This window comes from Notolepis coatsorum (assembly GCF_963971535.1).
Source record: "Notolepis coatsorum genome assembly, chromosome: 2".
NCBI lineage: Eukaryota > Metazoa > Chordata > Actinopteri > Aulopiformes > Paralepididae > Notolepis > Notolepis coatsorum.
In genome coordinates, this window is record NC_140166.1 from 45,197,843 (window position 1) to 45,222,470 (window position 24,628).

The following is a 24,628-nucleotide window of genomic DNA, read 5'->3' on the forward strand; positions in this document are numbered from 1 at the left end:
TCTTAGGGATGTCCGCTGGGTGGACCGGCACCTGGTGGTATCCTCGAACTAAATCTATTTTTGAAAATATGAGTTTCCTGGCTAGTTGGGTGGAAAAGTCCTGAATATGTGGAACCGGGTATCGGTCCGGTGTAGTTACCGCGTTAAGGCGGCGGTAATCGCCACACGGGCACCACCCGCCGGCAGCCTTGGGGACAATGTGAAGGGGTGAAGCCCATGGGCTGTCAGAACGACGGATAATACCCAGGTTCTCCATGTTGGAAAACTCTGCCTTGGCAACGGCCAGCTTGGCAACATTGGTTAGCCCTGGCTCCATACTTCGTGTGAAAGAAACACCAGCCAGTGTCTTTCCCTCGCTGGCGAGGGGCTGCCACCACAGCAGCAACGGTATAATCCCCATGGTGAGAGGCAGAGGGTTGGTCCTGGTAGAACACGGCCGTGTTGTTTGCTGGCCAAAAATAACTTATCCGCCTCCGCGGCTAACATACGGCAGTAATTTATTGTTGTGTTGGCCAAAGCAGCCCTTACCTGAGCCGGTAACTGGCGTAAGAACAGCTGTCTGAAGAGAAAGTGGTTGGGCTCATGCTCTCCCATCAACGCCAGCATCCTATCCATAAGCTCGGACAGTTTACTGTCGCCCAGACCTTGCAATGAAAAACTCGTTCCACCTCAGACAGTTCAAAACACTTTAACAAGTGTGCCTTCAGCGTGCCATATTTGCCGTGCGCCGCAGGGTTTGTGAGTGGACTCACTACTCTGGCTGCCGTGTTAGTCCCCAGCACAGTGACAACGTGATAGTACTTGGTATCATCCTCCGTCATTTTCTTTATTGCAAACTGCGCCTCCGCCTGCACAAACCATGCAGTAGCTTGCGTTTCCCAGAACTCTGGCAATTTCAGCGCGACTGCTGCCTCCATATGTTTCAGTGCGACTGCCGGTTCCATTGTTCAATCGTTCTTGAAAGCGTCCAAGAACGTCAGGTTCACCAATGTAGGAAGTGGGAAATCACGACCAGAGAGAGTTGAGTTTATTTGACCACACATCAGTGTGCATCATTTATTAGCATAGCATGCATACCACAACAAACCAAGCAAAGAGTTAATAGGGCCGCTCTAGCTACCCACAATGCCCCGTGTCCTTAAAGGGGAACTATTTTACTATTTCTTTCACTATTTGGGCACTTTTACACAATTCCTGTGAGTTTATGGAAAACCTCTGTAATTATATATTTTTTTTAATTCACTGTTTTGTATTTCTAATCAAGTCCTCAAAAACAGCATTTTTCTACCTCAAGATCTCGAGCCGTTTTGAGGCTGGGCTCCTAAACCACTATGTTGCCTTCGCGGCATCTGGGACATTAACATGCAGCGGTGTCTCTCTGACATCACAAATCATCACATTTTCAGATGACTCAGTTCAGTGAGGGTGAATATTGTGAGAGGAGAATTGGAAGAATGCGCCAATATGAGAATTAGAGACATAGATCATATTAATATAAGTCCACATAGCTAGGAAACAATGCTAAACACTGAAAAAGGCCATTTATAAGATAGTTCCCCTTTAAAGTAACAGTGTAGGTGGATTTAATTTTTTTAATTTTAATTTCAGATAATGATTGAAGAAGTGCGTCTTTAGTCAACGGCAAAAGATTGGACGGGTTTCGGCTGTCCTAACTGTGGTGGGATGTTCGTTCCACCATTGTGGGGCAAGGACCGAGAATAGGCCAATAGGCGACTTCTCTTTGATGACCCTCCCGGAGCTCGGATAAGAGTGGGTCTGAGACGGCCAGAAGATGCAGAGCGGAGGGATCTTGAGGATGTGTAGTTAGAGACCATTGACCGGAGGTAGGCGGGAGCCGTTCCCTTCGCCGCACGATATGCCAGGTCGAGGGCCTTGAAGCGGATTTGTGCGGCCATGGGGAGCCAGTGCAGGTCTCTGAGAAGTGGGGTGACATGGGCTGACTTCGGTAGGTTTGAGATCAGGCGGGCTGCTGCGTTCTGAATGAGTTGAAGAGGCTTGGTGGCAGTGGTCGGTGGCATTGCAGTGGCATTGCAGTAGTCGAGACCCCCTGTTTGCTATTTGTGGGTCAAATTGACTTTTCAGTATGTGCTTTCTTTTATTGTATTCCTCAAATAGTAATAATAATTTGGTTTTCTTGCTTTCTTTTCTTCTGCCATTTTCTTTTGTATACCGTCAAAGGCCAACTTTGTGAGATGATACAGATGGCGATACAAGCACACAGAGCTGGGCGCATGGAAGCAGTCTCCATGGAAACTGTAGAATTCTTCCGCTGTAAAATCTCTTTAACTGCAGTAAATGTCTTAGCATTTTTACTTAACTAAGTGAACTATTTAAGGGATTCTGTGCAACACCCTTCAGCTAAGGAGGAATTAAGCCGTAAGTGTCATACTTAAGGAGAAAACTAAAAGTGTTTTGTGCACCTGGCCTCCAGGGCTTCCTTAGAGCCCATGGCCCAGGGCCTCCTCTGGCCCAGTGTTGGCATAAAATGCCCTTGCCTCAGCAGCAGCAGAAGCCGTACCCTAACGCCCCAGCGGGTGAGAGTTTAATGACAAGATGTCATGCTGGATCTCAAGGGGCGTATCCTGCAAATTAAACAAATACTATTTCCATAATAAATTCAAAAGCACAAGCTTAGCTCCAAGCTAGCCAACTTGAGCTACAAAAATATCCAAAACAGTACCATTTGTGAGTTGCAATGCCACATGGTTGGTTATGAATTAGCCCATCAATAATAATAAGCACTAGATTAAAATAGTTAGTATAACCTGTAAATCCCTAGCAAACATCAAAGGTAAACAAATGGGTAATTCCACTACCAAAAGTAAGGAAATAAGAGACATGTTTTAATTTTCTCATTGATTGAGCTGTTTATACAATGAGTTATTAAATAGTATTTGCTGTATTTTCAGATTGTAAAAGGTTTGTTTACATGGTAATGTGTGTAAACACTGGAGTAAAACAGCTATATTATGATTCATACAGTAGTGGGTTAAGATTCATAGTGGGCCTACCGTGCAGCGAGGGGAATGGCTCCCGCCTACCTCCGGCCAATGGTCTCTAACTACACACCCTCAAGACCCTGACGCTCTGCATCTTCTGGCCGCCTCAGACCCACTCCCAAGCTCCGGGGTCATCAAAGAGAAGCAGGCTATTCTCGGTCCTCGTTTCCCACCACAGTCAGGATCGTTGAAACTTGCCAGACTAAAAACACACTTCTGCACGAGCATAGACGGTAAGAACAAAACCAGGATTCTCCTATGCACCTCTTCCATACAGTCATGTGGCGAACGCCCCCCTTTTCTCTCTACCCACTCTCCCCCAGCTGTAACTCATTGTACGATTGGCTGATATTTATGCTGTCCACAGCATCTCCTCAGTCAAACAATTGATTGCTGTGTGTTGTGCTATTCAGGTACTCAGAGCAGAGTCATGGATGGACCACAGTTTCTCCTGTGAGTTACCTGAGCTTGGTGTGTTATTTTGGGCTGCCTCGACCTCAGCAGCAGCCTCCTCCGTCGTCATATTCCAGTGCTATTTCCTCCAGATCTAGATTACTTTCTGACCTTCTCTTCCCACCCTTTATTCACAGATGAGTGAAACACCTCCACACCCAACACTTTCCAGTCAGCCAGCGCTCGTGTATTAACTAAGCAATCAATCATATAAGAGAGTGAGTGGTGTATAATATATCGTTATTATTGGCACCAGTGTGCTGCTTCAACCGAGCTTTCATATATAGGCTAACGTTTTCATAATTGTCATTTTGTGTTTGTAATGATATATTTATTTTTGTCCCTTACCAAGGAAAAATGGTTCCCTGTTGCTAAGCAATTCCTTACTTTGTTTAATTTCTGCTCTGTCCAAGTTGATCCAAGGCAGATACCTCCTCTCAGATTTGAAACATTCTTCATACATTCTTCAATTGTCATATCAGGATCAAAACGTAATACACACGCAAATCCATGTCGTCCGCAGCTGGTAACGAAGGTTATTCTATAACCCTAGTTATATGAATACTGACTTAGCGTCTCGCTCTGCTATAATGAGATATCGTCTCCATGCACCTATTGTGCACGTGAAAAAGTTGACACATGCACGTCACTTGCACGTGACTACGCCTACTCCTGTGCGTTCCTTCAAAACACAGGAAGTGGTCACGCTCACGCCCTTCCAAGTCTGAATTCCATGCGTGAAAAACATCCAAGGGTCCTCAGGGTGCTGAAGAGCGAGACGCTCAGTCAGTATTCATATAACTAGGGTTATAGAATAACCTTTGTTAGATTTCATATATTGACATCGCGTCTCGCTCTGCCATAATGAGATCAAAGGGGCAGAGCGGACGTGTGGCCACATCAAATGCACCCCCTGAGGGCCCATAAGCCCATGCCAGGGAGGAGGGGAGTCCAAACGAGGGGGGGGAGGCAGTCAACTACAACCAATGTGCGAAAAAGGGACCAGTCACCCTAGAACGCACAGTGCAAGCTGGACCACGTGTGACAGAGCACTCTGTGGTCCACACCCACACACACCTGCTAGCCCACCTAATGGCGGGGAGCAGGAGAGGTCCCGGCCCTCAGGACTGCCTGGGAGACAGAGCCCCCAGTCATGTCCATGAGGTAAAACATAACAAAAGGACCCGGGGAGGACCAGGAAGCCACAGCGCAGATGTCCTCCACCGAGGCCCCCCCAAACAGGGCTGCGGAGGCCGCCACTCCACGAGTGGAGTGTGCCCTGACGCCTGCGGGGGGAATCTGTTAGGCCAAAGTGTAGCAGAGGGCAATGCCCTCACATAACCAATGTGACAGCCATTGCTTGGACAGCGCCTTACCCGCGTGAGAACCACCGTAACAAACAAACAGTTGATCGGTAGCCTTGAGATCCTGCGTGCGACTAAGGTAAACCATCAGCGCACCGACAGGACACAACAGGTGAAGGCTCGCCTCCAACTCACTAGCGTGAGGAGGAGGGTGAAACGCCTGGAGCACAATATCCCTGGAGCGATAAGAGCTCCGGATATTCTTTGGCACAAAGGCCGGATTAGGCTCAGAGTCGCACTGCTATCGGCCTGAATAGACAGGCACTCTGACAGCACAGAGAGAGCACACAGCTCACCCACGCGTTTAGCGGAGGTGATGGCCAGATGGCCAGAATGAAAGACAGTCGATCCAACGGCGCCTGCTCAAGAGGCTCAAACGGGGCCCCCAACAGCCTTTCCAGGACCAGTTGGAGGTCCCAGCTCCGAGACAGAGCACGTTCCACAGGCTTGAGATGCCGTGCGCCAAGCAGGAAACGTCTCACGAGAGGGTTGCTGAACAGCGGTTTGCCCTAAAAGCCCACATGACAAGAAGATATAGCTGCGGCGTATACCTTCACTGTCGAGGCCAACAGCCTATCCAGGATAGACTGGAGAAAGGACAGAACCGAGTCCAGGGGGCATGACACCGGATCCAGGCCCCCAACCTCACACCACTCTTGAAACATACGCCACTTCCCTGCGTAAACCGCGGTAGTGGACGGAGCACGCACCCCTCCAGATTCACCCCTTAAGACGCATCCCCTCCAGATTCACCCTTTCAGCAGCCAAACCATTAGAGGCTTCCCCAGAACAGGAGGCAGAAACAGTGTTCCCTGTGCCTGAGAGAGGGCCCGCGGTAACCACGGAACAGGCCATGGCGGGGCCACTAAGAGCTGAATCAGGGCCGGGAACCACACAGCTGTGCCCCGGTCCGGCGCAACCAGGATCAAAGTCCTGCGCTCCTGACGTACCCGCTCCAACAGCTGCGCTATCAGGTGTATGGGGGGGAACGCATACAGAATCCCTGGCGGCCACAGATACATCGAGAAGGCATCCACTCCCAGAGAGAGGTTGTCCTTCCGACTGACCAAGAACCACAGAGGGCACTGGTAGGACTGATTGCTTGCAAACAGGTCCACCGCGGCCTCCCCGAATCGGTCCCAGACCTGTCTGACTATGTCTGGACGTAGTCCCCACTCGTCCCCACATCTGCACCCACATTCTCCGTACCGGGGATGTGGAGAGCCCTCAGGCTGCGCAGATTGAGAGACGGCCATAGCCAGAGTTCGACCGCCGCCCGGTGGAGACGGGGGGAGCGTACTCCTCCCTGTCTGTTGATATACGACGCCGACGTCGTGCTGTCCGTCCTGATCAAAACATGCTCGCCCACCACACGGTGATAGAGCTGCTTGAGGACTAGAAGCTCTGCCTTCAATTCCAACACATTGATATGTAGTGCAGACCGAGCAGCATGGTCTTGCCAGCTGCCCCCTACTGCATCGGTCCGACACGTCCCCCCCATCCCGTGAGGTGAAGACCGTGACGGTTGATGGCCTGCTGCCCATGGGGACCCCGCTGGTGAGGGCCCCAGGCCCCCCCCCAGTTGTTGAGGTCCCCCAGTACTGACACAGGAACTTTCAGCTGCTTCCACCTGCCTCTCACAGGGTCTATTTTCATACTGAAAAACCACATCTGTATCCTCCTCATGAAGAGGAGGCCAAGAGGGACAACAGTTTGAGCAGATGCCATCATACCGAGCAGGCGCATCACGGACAGCGCCGTAACCGTCCTGCCAGGACGGAACCTCCCGAGCACGGCGAGAATGTCCTCCCGCCGCCGCTCCGAGAGGGTTGCCCTCATAGACCTTGAGCTTAGAATTAAGCCCAAGTACTCCACCTGTTGACTGGGAAGAGGAGTACTCTTCTTCCAGTTCACAGCTAAACCCAGGCTGGTGAGGAATTCCACCACCTGCCTGGTATGAGACCTGGCGATCTCCTCTGACCGGCTGAGGACTAGAATGTCGTCTAGGTAGAATAAAATTCATATCCCCTGACGACGCAGAGGTCCCAGCACGGTCTCCACGCACTTGGTGAAGGTGCAATGAGCCAGATAGTAGCCAAATGGCAGCCTCTGGTACTCGTACGCTATGCCCTGAAACAGGAAGCATAGGTATTTCCTGTGAGGAGGGAAAATCGGGATGTGAAAATACGCATCCTTCAGGTCTATGGAGGTGAACCAGTCTCCCACTCTGACAGCGCTTAACAGGTGTTTGACGGTCAACATTCTGAACCTTCTTGCCACAATCTCTGACACCTCCCGATTTCTTGAGCACCAGAAAATATCGGGAGTAAACGCCACTCATCGCGTCCTCCCATGGGACCACGCCGATGGCCTGCTTCGCCACCAGAGAACGAATCTCTTCGGCCAGGGCTGTAGACTCTGACAATAGAGTCTGTACTAAACCCAAAAACGGAGGGTGGGGGTGTGAAAACTGTAACACAAGCCCCGCCCTCAGCGTTCTCTTCATCCACGCCGACTTATGGCACTTCTGTAGGCATACGTGGTAAATATCCCAAAGCGCCCCCGCCGCCAGCTGGCGCTGGTCTGCTAGGAATCGTAGATAGGTGGCCCGGTCCCTCCCGCTGTGCATTGCAAACCCTGGTCTCGCCAACCATGCAAGCAAGGTGTCTCGCAGAGTCGGGATATCGCACCCTGACTTTACCAACAAGGCAATCGCACCCAAGGGGGGACCCCGACAGAAAGGGGCGGTCTGATACGGGGGGAGCGATCATCACCCCCGGTGAATGAGGCTCCCCCGCTGAGCATCTTCCTGAAGCTTGCTGGGGACAGCCTACTCTCCAGCTGGACATGCATGGTGTGTGGTCCCCACGCTGCCCGATAGGGTGAGTCCCTACACACCGTAGCCCTGTAGTGATATTACTACCACCCAAATTACGTGCGCCTGACTCACTACCGCTAGGATTGGAAGTCCGGACGGGGGAGGCACTAACGTAATACCCGGCCTGGCGAGGGCGGGGCTGGGGCAACCCGCGCTGCGACCTCCTGGGCCTAGGGTTCCCTCTCTGACAATTTTTTTTAGATACAGGGAACCCTGCTCCGTCGTCAGATACAACACCAGGCTCACCAAATGCACACGCAAGACGTGTGGTGTGGGAGCCTCCTGACAGTACAGCATCCTCATAGACAGACCCAGGCCTAGCTAGCAGCTGGGTGTCAGCCCCTGTCTTCATGAGAAGTGATATGTGGGGCCGCTTGCACTTCACTAGAAGAACGCGGCCCGCAGCCAGAGGGGACACAACAGAGCCCTAAATCCCCTAGTGTAGTGGGGGGGAGTGAACGGAGAGCATGCTAGACACAGCTAGATGGCAAAGTTTTTTTAGGGCGTGCCCATCTAATACAGCCGATCCCTCGGCCGCCGAGGCTGTCTCGCTGTTTCCAGGTTATCCGAGGCGGGGGACACATGGCCGCCGGTCGGGGGTCTCGCCGCAGCCACTGGCAAGACCGTGCTCTCACCTCTGGCTGCGCGGTGTGGGGCGGCGTGGGGCCCCGGTCAAATACCGCCCGCGCCTCCGTTGACAGACCAAAAAGTCCATCCACGGAGAGGGGAGCCCTGAGGAGGATAACTCTCCTCTCCTCCTCCAGGGGAGATTGCTCCAACCAAAGATGTCTGTGAACAAGAGTCGACAGCATCCTAGCCCTCCCTGCGGTTATTGCCTGCGGCTGGGTCAAAAGCTGAATAACCTCAAAACCTTGCACGATGGTTTTGACGTCGGCTGGCCCTAAGACCCAATCACCCGACACCATTTTCGACAGAAAAGCAGCCAATTGAGCAATGTTATTAGTTGCTGCAAAATTCTGTACTACGGCGGTATAAGCTTCATCAGCCCACTCAGCCACCTGCCGGGCCGACTCGCCCCTTGGCGTCGGCTTACGGGCGGGATACCGCTCTACCATGTCAGGGCAAAGGACCGATGCCAGCTGCTTCTCTAAGCACGGCACACCTGTCCTGAGCCCCATCGTCAGACCATCCACCTGTGTAAAGGGTAAATAAGCCTCAGCCAAACCCCCAACATTAGACACCGATTGACCTTCAGTAATGTAAGGGTTAAGCGGGGGGGAAACTGGACACAGTCCCCGCAAAATGCATGGGAGCGGTGTCCCGAAAGCATAAGCATTAGCAGTATCTGCGCACGCCATGATAATTGGAAAAACATTTAACAACGTGTCATGTTGACCACATTCATCCAAATACACAGCCCCCCGCGCCATCACACTGCCCGGTCGTCTCACGGGACAACGAGCAGTATTGAACATGCTAGTACCAAAACCTGCCGGTGTCGGCCCTACCTGAGCGCGACGTGGCTCGACCGCCGACCGTCGCGCGAGGCCCGTCGGTCCACTGCCAATCGAGGACAAACCAGAATAGGGCCGCCGTTCCGTCTGGACACACCGAGGAGCGTCCGGGGGCTGGCGAACCTCCGGCGAATGTCCAACATTGTTTAATTTCTCCTCTCGCTTCATAATAACTTCCACTGGTTGAAATGCATATGAACAATCTCACGCTGGAAAAAGACGAAGAAGGGCGTGAGCGTGACCACTTGTGTTTTGAAGGAACACACAGGAGTAGGTGTGGTCACGTGCAAGTGACGTGCATGTGTCAACTTTTTCACGTGCACAATAGGTGCATGGAGACGATATCGTCAGGTTATTCTATAACCCTAGTTATATGAGTATAGCGAGCGCTTTGCTCTATTGGAACTATCCCTTTATCCAATCTAATAATGAATAATTTTCTCCACATGCACACACCCATCCGCTTGGCCACACCCACATCTGCTCCTCTACATAAGCGGGGTCGTGGCCACACCATCAGCTCATTCCCAAGTCTTTCACCACCGAAGGCGAAGACCACAGGGTCCTCAGTGAGTCAGAGCAGAGCGCTCGCTATACTCATATAACTAGGGTTATAGAATAACCTGACGTTATATTATCGTATAGCTTACGCTCTGCTCTATTGGAACACAGGAGCTGAGCAGAGCGGAAGCTTGACAGATGTACCCGCTGAGGCCCCCCACAACCATCAGAACCGGGGAGGACCCGAGCCCCCTGGAGCCCCATAGAGGGGGAGGGGAGGGAATCGGATCCGACTGTGCGAAGAGGGTTTAGCACCTCAAATGCACAGGGTGAGCAGACCGTGGGACTTACCTTCACACAGAAGGACCCGCGACCCACATGCCACCAGGGAACGGACGGGAAGCAAAACACCCCCGTCACAGCCCCCAACATCATGGGGTCAAAGGTCAAGAACCAACCCTGTGGCAAGGCCGTAGCAGTGGAGCGCGGAGGAGGACCCAGCCCCAGGAACAGCCTGAGGGCCAGGACCCCCCAAAAAAGGGGGCCCGTGAGGCCAACCATGCCGTAGCATCGGGACCCCACCAGACGGTCACTGGTGACACCACCCCCCACATCGCCAGCGTATCGGACAGGGCCAAATCCAAGAGCAGGCCCTTCCCCCCTACGGCATGCCGCCCTGAAGCACTCCTCAAGAGGCTACACCCCCACAACACTGTGGGGCCAGTCGGCGCACCGGGGAGACAACCCCCAAAGAGGTTGATCCCTCAATCCAGGCAACAGGCCCCAAGAGCATAACTCGACCTGTGCCTGGAGCACTGCGGACTAGACAGGCGCCTAAACAGCACCCAGGCGGAACGGGCGTTCGGTATGCTGTGCACCGTGTCGCAACCTCCACAAACCCGACCCCTCCAGTGAGGTCGAGATTCAAGAGAAGGTTGACACGATTGGCAGACATCATGAAAGGTGCAGGGGCACACTCGCGGGCAGACGGGGTCAAGCCCGGCCTCAACCCGAGAGTCGACTCTGCGACCAACACACCGGGGAACCAACCACCCCCCTATGTTTAGTTTAACAGGAGGCGGTTGTTCCTTTAACCCACCAAGAAAAAACTCAGAAACATAACTGCGCGTATACACCGGCTATACAGGCAGTACAAGTGTTTCAGTTTTCAAAGGGGTTAACCCAGGCCAACAGGTCGACGAGAACGAGTTCGGACCTGGTCCCGGCGGACCGGGACCTACACAGGGATGCCAGAGGGGTTCAATAGAAAACTTCCTCGACAGCCCCCTCCCATCCCTGCCCAGCAAGGCGAGGGAGGGGCAAAAACGAATGGAGAAGGACCAGTCGCCTTAGCACAGCGCAAGGTACAACACAATATGGACCAAGCACACACTGTGAAGGACAACTCGTAGTGTCATCATATGACACACACATCCATGATATCAATCCCAGCGACGCCCGGGCCGACACGGCATTTCCCCCCCGGAAAAGCACAAAGTCCTTCAGGGTACCAGAACGAAAGGTTATCCTAAGTTATATGAATACTGGCAGAGCGTCTCGCTCCTGCCATTATGAGATACCTCTTATCTCCTAGCACCTACTGTGCTCATGAACAAACAATTTGCACCCATGCACCTGACCAGGCCACGCCCCAGCGTCCTCCTATAAGACGCCGGACATGGTCACACTCTACCTTCCTCGGGAAAAAAAGTTTCCAACATTGAAAACCCAACCAAGGGACCTCAGGGCGCTGAGAGCGAGACGCTCTGCCAGTATTCATATAACTAGGTTATAGGATAACCTTTCGTTATATATCATACTGGTCATTGCGTCTCGCTCCGGCCATTATGAGATATGGGGCAGAGCAGACGCGTGACCCGACAAGTGTACCCCCTGAGGGCCCGTAAGCCCCACTACCAGGGAGGAGGGGAGTCCCGTACACCCGCCTGTCCTAACGAAGGGGGGGAGGCAGTCAACTCCACCAAAGTGCGAAAAAGAGGGAACCCCCCTAAAAACGCACCGTACAGGCGGGACCACGTGTGACACAACACCCCGTGGCACAGACCCACACACCCCTGCTAGCCCACCGACTGGCGGGACGCAAGGGAGGTCCCAGACCTCAGAACCACCTGGGAGACAGAACCCCCAGTCATGTCCATGAGGTAAACTTAACGAAGGGACCCGGGGAGGACCAGAAGGCCGCAGCACAGATGTCCTCCACCGAGGTCCCCCCTAACAGGGCAGCAAAGGGGGGACCTGTCCAGCCAACGTGCTGCAAAAGGCAACAACCCCGCACAATCAATGTGACAGGTGCTGTTGGGACAGCGCCTCACCCTTTTTAGGGCCACCATAACAAACAAACAGTTGAACGGAAGCCCTGAGAGCCCGAGTCCTGAGGTAAACCCCCAGTGCACGGACACGACACGACAGGTGAAGGCCCGCCTCCAACTCACTAGCGTGAGGAGACGGACGACCGCCTGAACCACAATATCCCTGAAGGATAATCCGGATAATCTTTGGCACGAAGACTGGATTAGGCCTCAGAGTCGCACCGCTATCGCCCAATAGACAGGCACTCAGGCCGCACCGAAAGAGCACACAGCTCACCCACGCATTTAGCGGAGGTGATGGCGAAAAAGAAAGTGGTCTTCAAGACAGCAGATCCAATGGCGCCTGCTCAAGAGGCTCAAACGGGGCCTCCGACAACCGGCCCAGGACCAGTTGGAGGTCCCACTCGGAGACAGAGAACGTTCCACAGGCTTGAGACGCAGAGCGCCAAGAAGGAATGTTCCACGAGAGGGTGGCTGAACAAAGTTCCGCCCCCACACTCGACCATACGCCACTCCCCAGCATAAGCCGCGGTAGAGGACGGAGCGTGCGCGTACCGGATAGCGTTAACCACAGAATAGTCAAGACGCATCCCCACCAGATTCACACTGTCAGCAGCCAAGCCTAGAGGCTGCCCCAGAACAAGAAGGCAGAACAGAGTTCTGCGTGCCTGAGAGAGGGCCCGCGGTGACCATGGAACAGGCCACGGCGGGGCCACCAAGAGCTGAATCAGGGCCGGGGACCACACAGCTGACCAGGACCAAGTCCAGCGCTCCCGACGTACCCGCCCCAACAGCTGAGCTATCAGGTGTAAGCGGGGGGAATGCGTACGGAATCCCGGACGGCCACAGAATCGGTCCCAGACCTGCCCGACTATGTCTGGACATAATCCCCACTCGTCAGGGCGAGGTCTGCCCCGCAACATCAGACCTGCACCCACATTCACCCTGCCGGGGATGTGGAGAGCCCTCAGGCAGAGCAGATGGAGAAGCCCATAGCCAGAGCCCGACCGCCGCCCGGTGCAGACGGGGGGAGCGCACTCCACCCTGTCTGACAATATATGACGCTGATGTCGTGTTGTCCGTCCTGACCAAAACATGCTTGCCCACCACAAGGTGGTCGAGCCGTTTGAGGACCAGAAGGACTGCCTTCAGTTCCAACACATTGAATGTAGTGCAGACGGGGCAGCATGGCAGCTGCCCCCTACTGCGTTGGCCCGACACGTCCCTTCCCCATCGGTGAAGACCGTGACGTGTGACAGCCTGCTGCCCACGGGGACCCCGCAGGTGAGGGCACCAGACCCTCCCCAGAAGACGAGGTCCCCCAGTACTGACATTGGAACCTTCAGCCGCTTCCATATGTCTCACACCGGGTCCATTTCCATACTGGAAAAAACCACCTCTGCATCCTCCTCCTGAAGAGGAGGCCAAGAGGGACCCTAGCAGCAGGCACATCACAGACAGCGCCGTAACCGTCCTAGGACGGAACCTCCCAAGTGCGCCGAGAACCAACCACTCGCTGCCGCTCTGAGAGGGATGCCCATATAGACTTTGAGCTTAGAAAAAGCCCAAGTACTCCACCCGTTGACTGGGAAGAGGAGAACTCTACTTCCAGTCTACAGCAAAACCCAGGCTGGTGAGACACCACCTGCCTGGTATGAGTTCTGGCGATCTACCCTGACCGGCCAAGGACCAGAACGTCGTCCAGGGCAGAATACAATTCATAACCCCCGACGACGCAGAGGCCCCAGCGCGGTCTCCACGCACTTGGTGAAGATGCAGGGAGCCAGAGAGTAGCCGAACGGCAGCCTCTGGTACTCGTACGCTAAGCCCTGCAAAGGAAGCGTAGGTAAGCCCTAGGATGGAAGATCGGGATGCGAATACGCATCCTACAGGTCTATGGAGGAGAACCAGGCCCCCACCTGACAGCGTCTAACAGGTGGGAGACAGTCAACATTCTGAACCTTCCATGGGACAGGTCAAGTGTGGGTCTGACACCCCCCCCCCAATTTCTCGGGCACCAGAGAATACCGTGAGGAAACGCCACGCATCGCGTCCTCCTTTGGGACCACGCTTGCTTCGCTAACAGAGAATGGATCTCGTCGGCCAGAGCTGTCACTGCTGTTGACCCCGACAATAGGGTCTGTACCAAACCTGAAAACGGGTGGGGTTGTGTAAACACAAGTCCCCGCCTCAGTGTTCTCTCCATCCACCTCGACATATAGCACTGCTGTAGCTATATGTGATGATAATCCCAAAGCGCCACCCGCCACCACTTGCCGCTGGTCCGCCAGGAACCGTAGATAGGCGGCCCGGTCCCACCCGCTGTGCGTTGCCAACCCTGGACCCGCCAACCGCGCAAGCAGGGTGTCTCGCGGAGTCGGGATATCGGACCCTGACACTACCAACGAGGCAATCGCACCCAAGAGGGGACCCCGACAGAAAGAGCCGGTTTGATACGGGGGAAGCTGACATCACACTGGGTGACAAAAGCTACCCCACTGAACACCTCCCTGGCATGGATTGCTGAGGAACTGTTCTACAGCTGGACATGCAAGGCGTGAGGTCCCCACACTGCCCGATAGGGTGGGTTCCTACACACCGTAGCCCTGCAGTGATATTACTACCACCCAAATCACGCGCGCCTGCCTGACCACCGCCGGTCTTCTGGCCGTGGGAGGCACTAACGTGATACCCGGCCTGGCGAGGGCGGGGCTGGGGGAACTCGCGCTGCGACCCCAAGGGCCTCAAGCTCCCCTGCTGACAACCTTTGTTGTTGACAGACACAACACCAGGGTCACCAAACACAGACGCAGAACGTGTGGCGTGGGAGCCGCTTGACAGCACAACATTCTCACGGACAGACCCAGGCCTAGCCAGCAACTGGGTGTCAGCCCCTGTCCCCATGAGAAGCGAAACATGGGGCCGCTTGCGCTTCATTGAAGGCACGCGGCCCGCAGCCAAAGGAAACAAATCAGAGCCCTTATCGCGCTGGTGTTGGGGGGGGGGGGGAGTGACCGGAGAGCGAGCTAGACACAGCTAGACGGCGACGGTTTTAGGGCGTGCTCATCTAATGTAGCCGATCCCTCGGCCGCCAAGGCTGTCGGCCTTGCGATCACCTGTTTTCTTTGTGTCCAGGGTACCTCAGGCGGGGGAAACATGGCAGCGCCCTCACCTCTGGCTGCGTGGTGTGAGGCGGTGTGAGGCCTAGGTCAAATACCGCCCACGCTCCTGCGGAAAGACCAAAGTCCCTCTGCGGAGAGGGGTGCCCTGAGGAGGGAAAAAACTTCTCTCCCCCTCAAGGGGAGACTGATCCAACCAAGATGTCTGTAAACAACCATTGACAGCATCCTAGCCCTCCCTGCGGTTATAGCTTGCGGCTAGGTCAAAAGCTAATAACCTCAAAACCTCGCGCAATGTTTCAATGTCGGCTGGCCCTAAGGCCCCAAAAAACAGCAATTTCGAACAATGTTGCTAGTCGCTGCTAATTATATACCGTGGCGGTATAGGTTTTAACAGCCCACCAGCCACCTGCCGGGCGTCGGCCGGGCGGGACACTGTTCCACCATGTCAGAGGCAAAGGACTGATGCCACCTGCTTCACAAGCACGGAGCACCAGTGGTGGCTGCAGACAAAAGACTACTACTAGTGAAGCACTGCCTCACTAGTAGGCATGCAGCAACCTCCACTGTGGTGTGCACCCATGAAGGGGTAAATGAATAAATGAACGAAAACTCCACTAACACACTGCAGAATGGGCTAGCCCATACACACAAATGTTAAGGGGATGCAGACCAGAGAAAACACCAGTCCCGCACACAATTCATAGATTCACAAAAAGCACACCAGCCTTAGGCCTCAGCCCATCCACCCATGAAATGGTAAACAAGCCCCCGTCAAAACTCCCAACATTAGACACCGATTGACCGTCAGCATGAATGGTTAACAGGAGGGAAGAGCTTTTAGTAAAGACAGCCCTCGGCGGGGAACAAAAACGGAGACCCAGCATTGTAGCATTAGCATTAGCCGGGCGCACTAGGATAGCTGGGAAAACACCCAAAACAGAGTCATGACGACCATGTTTTCCCAAATATCCTGCCCCTCGTGCCAATACACAACTCGGCTGTCTCACGGAACAATGAGCAGTATCACAAATGCTAGCATTAATGCTTGGCAGCGCAGGCCCTACCTGTGCGCGAACTAGCCCGACAGCTAGCCTCCGTGCGACGTCCCTCGATCCGCTGTCACGAGACGAGGAAACCCCAGGACAGGCCCGATGCGCTGTTAGGATGTGCCGAGAAGACGAAAGGAGGCGGCATTGTTTTCATGGTAAACAAGGAGTGGTGCGATATAGGCAACGCAAAGGAATTGTCTAACCACTGCTCCCCAGACCTGGAGTATATTACCATCAAATGCCGACCCTTCTTTCTCCAGAGGGAGCTAACGTCCATCATCATGATCGGAGTATATATCCCACCACAAGCGAACACTGGGGCCGCACTTTCAAAGCTACACGATGAGGTAAACAAACTACAGATAGCTAATGTTGACGCTGCCATTTTGGTTCTGGGCGATTTCAACAGCGCGCGTCTTAAAAAGGTGTTGCCGAATTTCTATCAGCATGTGACCTGTCCCACCAGAGGCGAGAACATATTAGACCATGTATACTCGCAAATTTAAGAATGGGTACAAGTCACAGGCTCTTAGTCCATTCGGTAAATCGGACCACGCCGCCATCTTTCTTTTGCCAAAGTATAAACAAAGTCTCAAGCGAACGCCGGTAGTATCGCGAGAGGTTAAGCGTTGGACTGTGACGTCAGAGGAGACACTCCAAGCTGCACTTGAATGCACAGACTGGAGTGTATTCCGTGATAACACAGCCAATATTAACGAATACACTGAAACGGTGCTTGACTTTGTCTGTACTCTGGTAGAAGAAACAATCCCCTATACCACAATTAGAATCTACCCAAATCAAAAGCCCTGGGTAGATAAATCCGTCCGTGAGGCTCTGAAAGTGCGCACCTCAGCCTACAACACCGGGCTGGTGACAGGCAACATGGAAGAACACAAGACGGCAAGATAAAACGTCAGGAGAGCAGTAATAGAGGCAAAACGGCGTTACAGGGATAAAGTTGAACTTCAGTTTGAACAGGCTGACTCTAGAGGTATGTGGCAGGGCCTCAGAACAATGACAGATTACAAAGGCACCTCCCTCAAACTGAACAGTGACATCTCCTTAGCAAATGATCTCAATACCTTCTATGCGAGGTTTGAGGCTGTGAATAACAACACCAGCCTACAAGCCACGGCAATGGGGGGGGGGGGGGGGGGTCTGCTGATGGAGACTCAGTGTTCAGGGTAACAGAGCATGAGGTGAGGCGGACCTTTAAAAAAGTGAATATCAGGAAGGCAGCAGGACCGGACCGGACGGCATCCCCGGCCGCGTCCTAAAAGTCTGTGCCGACCAACTGGCCCCGGTATTCACTGACATCTATAACCTGTCCTTAGAACAGGCTGTCATCCCCACCTGTCTGAAGAAGTCCACCATCATCCCTGTACCCAAAAAATCTACGCCCGCTTGCCTCAACGACTACCGCCCTGTAGCCCTAACCTCCATAGCCATGAAGTGCTTTGAGAAGCTAGTGAAGGGCTACATCTGTTCCTCCCTCCCCATCAACCTGGACCCGCTGCAATTTGCATACCGCCCTAACAGATCCACGGAGGATGCCATAGCCCATGTGCTGCACACAGCAGCATCACACCTGGACAAGAGGCAGTGGAACTATGTGAGAATGCTGTTCATTGACTACAGCTCAGCATTCAATACCATAGTCCCCTCCAAACTCATAGCCAAGCTCAGGGACCTGGGCTTGAACTATGACCTCTGCCAGTGGGTCTTGGACTTCCTGACGGGCAGACCCCAGGTGGTAAGAGCAGGCAACTGCACCTCCTCATCCATCACGCTCAACATAGGGGCCCCCCAGGGCTGTGTTCTGAGCCCCCTCCTCTACTCCCTGTACACACATGACTGCGTGGCACAGCGGAACAACAACACAATCATCAAATTTGCTGATGACACAGTAGTGGTGGGCCTGATCTCTGCCAACGACGAGAGGGCCTACCTGGAAGAGGTAGAGAATCTGTCACAGTGGTGTCAGGAGAACTGCCTCTCCCTGAACATCAGCAAAACAAAAGAGATGATTGTGGACTTCAGGAGGTCGGGGGTCAAGGACTACAGCCCCCTCAGCATCGACGGGGCACCGGTTGAGAGAGTGAACAGTTTCAAGTACCTCGGAGCCCACATATCCGAGGACTTGACATGGACCACACACATTGACAGTGTTGTGAAGAAGGCACGACAACGCCTCTACTTCCTCAGGCGCCTAAGGAAGTTCCAAGTCAGTCAGAAGATCCTTAGGAACTTCTACTCATGTACAATAGAGAGCATCCTGACTGGCAACATCACCTCCTGGTTTGGGAATAGCACTGCACAAGACCGTAGCAGACTACAAAGAGTGACACGTTCAGCCGAACGCACAATTGGAGGGGGGCTTCCCACCCTCCAGAACATTTACAACAAGCGGTGCAGGGGGAAGGCTAAGAGAATCATCAAGGACTCCAGCCACCCAAACAACTGCCTCTTTGAACTGCTGCGGTCAGGCAAGCGATACCGGAGTCTTAAGGCGAGCACAGAAAGACTCAGAAGAAGCTTCTATCCCCAGGCCATCAGGCTGCAATAAATAAACACAATAAACAATAAACACAATAAACACTATGCAACAACCATCAAATGCACACAGCACACACATCCACACGCACACACTCACTTTAAACAAACAACTCACTGCAGCACCCACTTTACACACTTTAGAACACCTAAACACACTTTACACTTTATATTTATTGGTAAAGGATTTGCACTACAACTTGTACACCTTACTGTAAATTGTACCTAAATTGTACCTCATCCCATTTCTGCTCTGCACTATATAGTATTGTATATTAGTACATTGCATAGTATATTGTATATTGTATGGTAACTCAGTTACTTCTATTCTGCATCGAACATTGTACATATGTCTATACTGAACACTGTGACCTCTATTTTTACTTCTATTTTACATGCTATACTATTTTATTTCATACTTATCTTGTCTAGCACAGTCTCTGGAGCGTAACAGTAAGAAGCATTTTGTATAAAAGTATTCTGTACTTCTGTATGACAACTATTAAAGAAACTTGAAACTTGATTCCAGGGGCTGATGAATCTCCGGCGAAAAACCCAACATTGTGAAATTTCTCTCTGCATTTCATAACAACTAGTTCATGGAGTGCACTGCAGCGTCCATGTTGGAAACAAAAAAAGGGAAGGTAGAGTGTGACCATGTCCGGCGTCTTATAGGAGGACGCTGGGGCGTAGCCTGGTCAGGTGCATGGGTGCAAATTGTTTGTTCATGAGCACAGTAGGTGCTAGGAGATAAGAGTTGTCTCATAATGGCAGGAGCGAGACACGATGACCAGTATGATATATAACAGCAGATCTGCGCCCCGGCGGACAACAGGTTAACTGACCTGGTCCTAGTCACGCCGCCATGCCCAGTCCTAAGAGGGGGGTAGGTACGCGTGTCGACCCAAAACATCACAGAGGGCGCCACCAAGATGGTCAGTACGTGAATGCACTGCACCTGGTGGCCCACCCCATGGGCATGAGACCCCTCCGCCAATGCTTTGATCTACTCCGTCATCTCCCCCCGGAGATGAACGTGAGTCGTCGAGTCTAACCTAGTACACTGGCGCTCGGAAGACCAGGGAACCCCCCCCCCCCCCCTTTCCCCTCCCTGTGACGCGCTGACCCCACAGCGTGACAGGAAGACCGACGAACAGGAGGTCCAGCCCCCTGGCCAATCAGTAAAAAGGGGGGAGGGGTTTATCAGTTCATCCCCTATGACCCCACACCCCGGATACGATGAAAACAACAAGCAGCGCATGATACCAGTTGTCTAGCATGCTACATGAAAAAGCGTATATCCTCTAGGATAAGCTTAACAGTTGCACGCCAACCACAGACGATAAACTCGTTTGTGTAAAAAAAGGGTTTTTATACAAGGCTTTAGGCTCATGTGCGAATTCGCCACCCGCATTTTTATACCTTTACCAAGTAAAGAAAAAAACAACAGACGTTAAAGAGAGGGTCCAAAGACCTCGGCACAAGCTACATATGTGATTACTGCTGTAGTCCAACACTCAACCTAGTTGTGGACTCGATGCCATGTTTCCCAAACGTAACAGAATACACACAACCCCCTCAAATAAAAAAGGTAAAGTCCACTCGTACTACTGCAAGAAGAACGCCGTCTTTTATGATGAGAGAAGACAAGTCTTTTGACCGAGTGCTAGCCACAGGCCTTGCTAAGCACACATATATATAGCGACCAGAAACATTTTTTTCAAAGAAAACTGCCCCACTCCCTAAGCAAGCACATAACCCCACAGCTAGGTGAGGGTTATACATCGTATCCCCAATATATAGTGAATAAACACACGTTTTGTAACAAAAAACAGTCCCTCACCAGGAGGGACTTTTTATTTAATAACAAAAATCATATATTGGGTGGGGGGGACAGGGGTAAACAGGGGAGTCACTAGCGTCGCCTGCCACGTGCAGAGCACTGTTTGCCCCCACAGGGAGCCGGCCCGGAGGAACGGTGCTGGGGAGCCTGGTCACGTCGATCCCTACCGTACCCTCTGGGCGTGGGACGACTGGCTGCAACGGTCGCGGCACTCCCTCCACTCCTGGCCTTCTTCGCTGAAGGCCCAGCAGCGGCGGCGGTGGTGACGGAGGCAACAGTCACATCCCTCTGCCGGCGTTGCTTCTTCTGGACATCACCGGTGGCATCGGGTCGGGGGAAATGTGGCTGGAGCACGGAGTGCTCCTCCTCCATCTCCCTGCAGGCTGCCATCATCTGCTGCATGGCCGACCCGAATAATCCAGCATCGGAGAGGGGGGCCGTGAGCAGCGGAATCCTCCTCTGGTCCGGCACCCGCGCCTGCTCCAGCCAAAGGTGGCGCTGGATGAGAGTGGCCAGGGCACGCTCCTTCCCGGCGGCTATCGCCTGCAGCTGGGTAAGGTGCAGGATGGCTCCAGCCGCCTGGGCATGAAGGTATCGTTGATGGTCATCCAATACCGACCCGCCCGCCATCAGCCCCGACATGTATCGCGCCAGCTGCGCGATGTTGGAGGTTGCAGCCAGGCTCTGAGTCGAGGCGATGTACACCTGGTCACTCCACGATGCCAACTGCCTAGCCGATTTCCCCTGGGGAACCGGCTTCCTTAACGGCTCCCACACCATTTTGGGGCAAAGTATGGCTATCAAGGCTATCAAGCCGAGGCACCCCGTCCTTAACCCCCTGGACCAAACCCACCACCTGCGTGTCTGGCACGTCGGCGGGGGTAAGGCCAATGATGCGGGAGATTACCTGTCCCTGTGCCACGTAAGCCTCCATTGCTGGGAAGAATGGGCAGACAACGCCCATCTCTCTCACAGGACGACGTTGCCAGAGATGACCTATCATGTCATCAGGAACAGGTGCCGGCAGTGGCTGCGGCAACGCCACGCCATTAGCGCCTGCGGCGGCCGCCATGAGCTCGGGGAACAAGGCAAGCAACTCCCCTTGCATACCTTCCTCCACGTCACTCGTGTCCCTCGCATACGGGAGGCTGCCTCGGGCGCCAACGTCTGCCGCGGCTCGGGGGCCGAGGTTCTAACCCAACCCTGGAGTACAAGGGACCCCAAGGAGACGCAGCACTCCCTGCCACTCCCCGAGGGGGAGAGTGATATGTCTCTACTGGGGCTTCGAACAAGAGAGCTCCCGCCCCCTCCCTGTAATCCTCAGTTTCCATCGGAAATGGTGAAGAGGCAAGAGAACTCTCGTCCGGCTCCAGCACAACACTAAAACCATTTACCCCTGCTGCTCGCCGCCTTACGACGAGAGCGAGCCGAGGCGAAGAGTCTGCGATGCAAATCCTCGGCCACTAGAGCTGCTGTCGGCCGACTGTCCACTGGCGGGGGAACCTGGGCCGGAACCCGGCCATCTCACAGGAGATGGAGGCTCAACGGTCCGACTGTGACATAGTCAGCTAATATGTATACACCCGGTGGTGAGGCAAACTCACCACCGGGCGCCGCCCAGGCGCACCTGGTTGCCACGGCCGCGGAGCCAGAGACGCCCCATGATGCACGGAGGATGCTGTGATAATGAAGCACTGGTGGAGGGTAACGTTGTGAGCGTCTAGACCAGTGGTGCCCAACCAGTCGATTGTGATTGACCGGTAGATCGCACGCTGGTTTCAAGTAGACCGCAAGATTATTTTGGAAAATCATTGTTACGGGGTCTAGTTAGATCGAGGCGATCGGCAATCGCTTGCTTTTGTTTTCATGAATACCCGGATGTAGAGGAATGTGAAGCACTTTGCTTACAGACGCTGAACTTGATACTTGTGTCTGTCGTTATTCATGCCGTAGAAACATCCACACAAACATGGTGTCAAAAGTAGTTGAACTTACGTCCATGTATACATATTAGCTGACTATGTCACAGTCGGACTCCGGTTCTGAAGACAACATTACGGAGGCCGAGACAAGTAACGCTCGGCTATTGTCAGCTAGCATGGCGGCTAATATTCCACCCCCCTCCCCGATGAGCTTCACAGATGACTGGAGCGTCAGCTGGGACATATTCTGTGCTGAATACGAGGACTATGCACTCGCTACGGGTATAACCAAGAAGGACATGAACATTCAGGCTGCAACTCTGAAGAGTGTGATGGGAAGCGAATGCAGGCACATTTACCGTCACAACCTGAATCTCACCGAACAGGATCAAGGGGACGTTAAAGTCATACTGGATACGTTGGAAAAGTACTTCAAACCGGCGAAGAACGTCATAATATGAAAGGTACGTGTTTGGGAGCAACAAGAGGAAGGCGAATCCATAGACAGTTTTGTGACCAGACTGAGAGAAAAGGCAGCAACATGTGTACGGGCAGCGTGTTGCTTTTTAACAGCGGAGCAGTGCAACGGCGGCAACGCGGGAGAGCGGCAGTGCGGAAATAGGCTGTCTCTAAGACAAACTCTAACCTTAACCAGCTCCTTAACAGCGCCTAAACTTAACCGTTCTAACTTTAACCAACTCCGAAACAATGCCTAACCTTAACCTTAACCTTAACCATGCCTAACCTTAACCTTAACCATAGAAAGAATATTGCCATTCTCTAAGACAAACTCTAACCTTAACCAGCTCCTTAACAGCGCCTAAACTTAACCGTTCTAACCTTAACCAACTCCGAAACAATGCCTAACCTTAACCTTAACCTTAACCATGCCTAACCTTAACCGGCGAAAGAATACACGTTAAAAAAAAAAATCACGTTAAAAAATTTTTTTTTATGGGATTCGAACTCGTCAACAACGGACCGCAGGAACGCAGGACCGCTGCTCTGCCAGGTGAGCTGAAGCGCCGAATGAAAATCATGGCGGATTAGGGCGGTTACATAATTCCGCAAGCTCTGCCGCTCCGCTCAGCGGCCGCTCCGCTCTGCGGTTGCCGCGCCTGCCGCGGGGCGTGTCGCAGCCAATCAGGGAAAACGCGGAAGCAAAGGCAGCACTGCTCCGCTGTTATTAAGCAATAGGCGTACGGGCAGCTAAGAGATGAAATGATTCGTGACAAAATTGTACTAGGTGTTGCAAACGAGAGCATAAGACGCAGACTGTTGAGAGAGAAAAAGGGCTCACTACTTTTACATTTAGCATTGTATTTTATTCTTATGACTTTTTCTCTTATCATGTCTATTTTTTTATTTGTATTTTGCACAATCCAGGCGGGCATGGCCACCTACATTTCACTGCATGTCTTATGGTATGTGACAAATAAAAATCTTGAATCTTGAATCTTGAAACATTTGATTTGTCGAATTAATGACACTTGTGCTCACTACAAAGAAACAGTTGTGGACAACTTAACTAGTTATATTATCATATAGCTTACGCTCTGCTCTATTGGAACTATCCCTTTATCCAATCTAATAATGAATAATTTTCTCCACATGCACACACCCATCCCCCTGGCCACACCCACATCCGCTCCTCTACATAAGCGGGGTTGTGGCCATACCATCAGCTCCTTCCCTATTTTCACCACCGTAAAGTGTCTGTAACACACCACTTTAAGTTTAGTGCCGAAATAGTTGTTGGAAAAGAGCTACGTTGACATTGTATCTTTGTTTTTTCTCTCTCGCAAATTTACGAAAAAACTATGAGATAATGTCTTCACCGTCGGAGGGTCTAGACCAGGGGTGCCCAACCTTTTTTGAACCAAGATCTACTTTTTAATTTGCCACCTAGCCGAAAGCTACCAGCCCAAATTTGACCTATACTCTTGGCTGGTATTAGTAGTAATAGTATTAGTAATACCCATTCAATATGCACATGACAGAAAATATTATATGGCATATAATATTATCTGTCATGTGCATATTGAATGGGTATACAATATAATATGATATTTTATATATCATTGTAATGGTGTAGTGTAGGAATTACAAGAATGA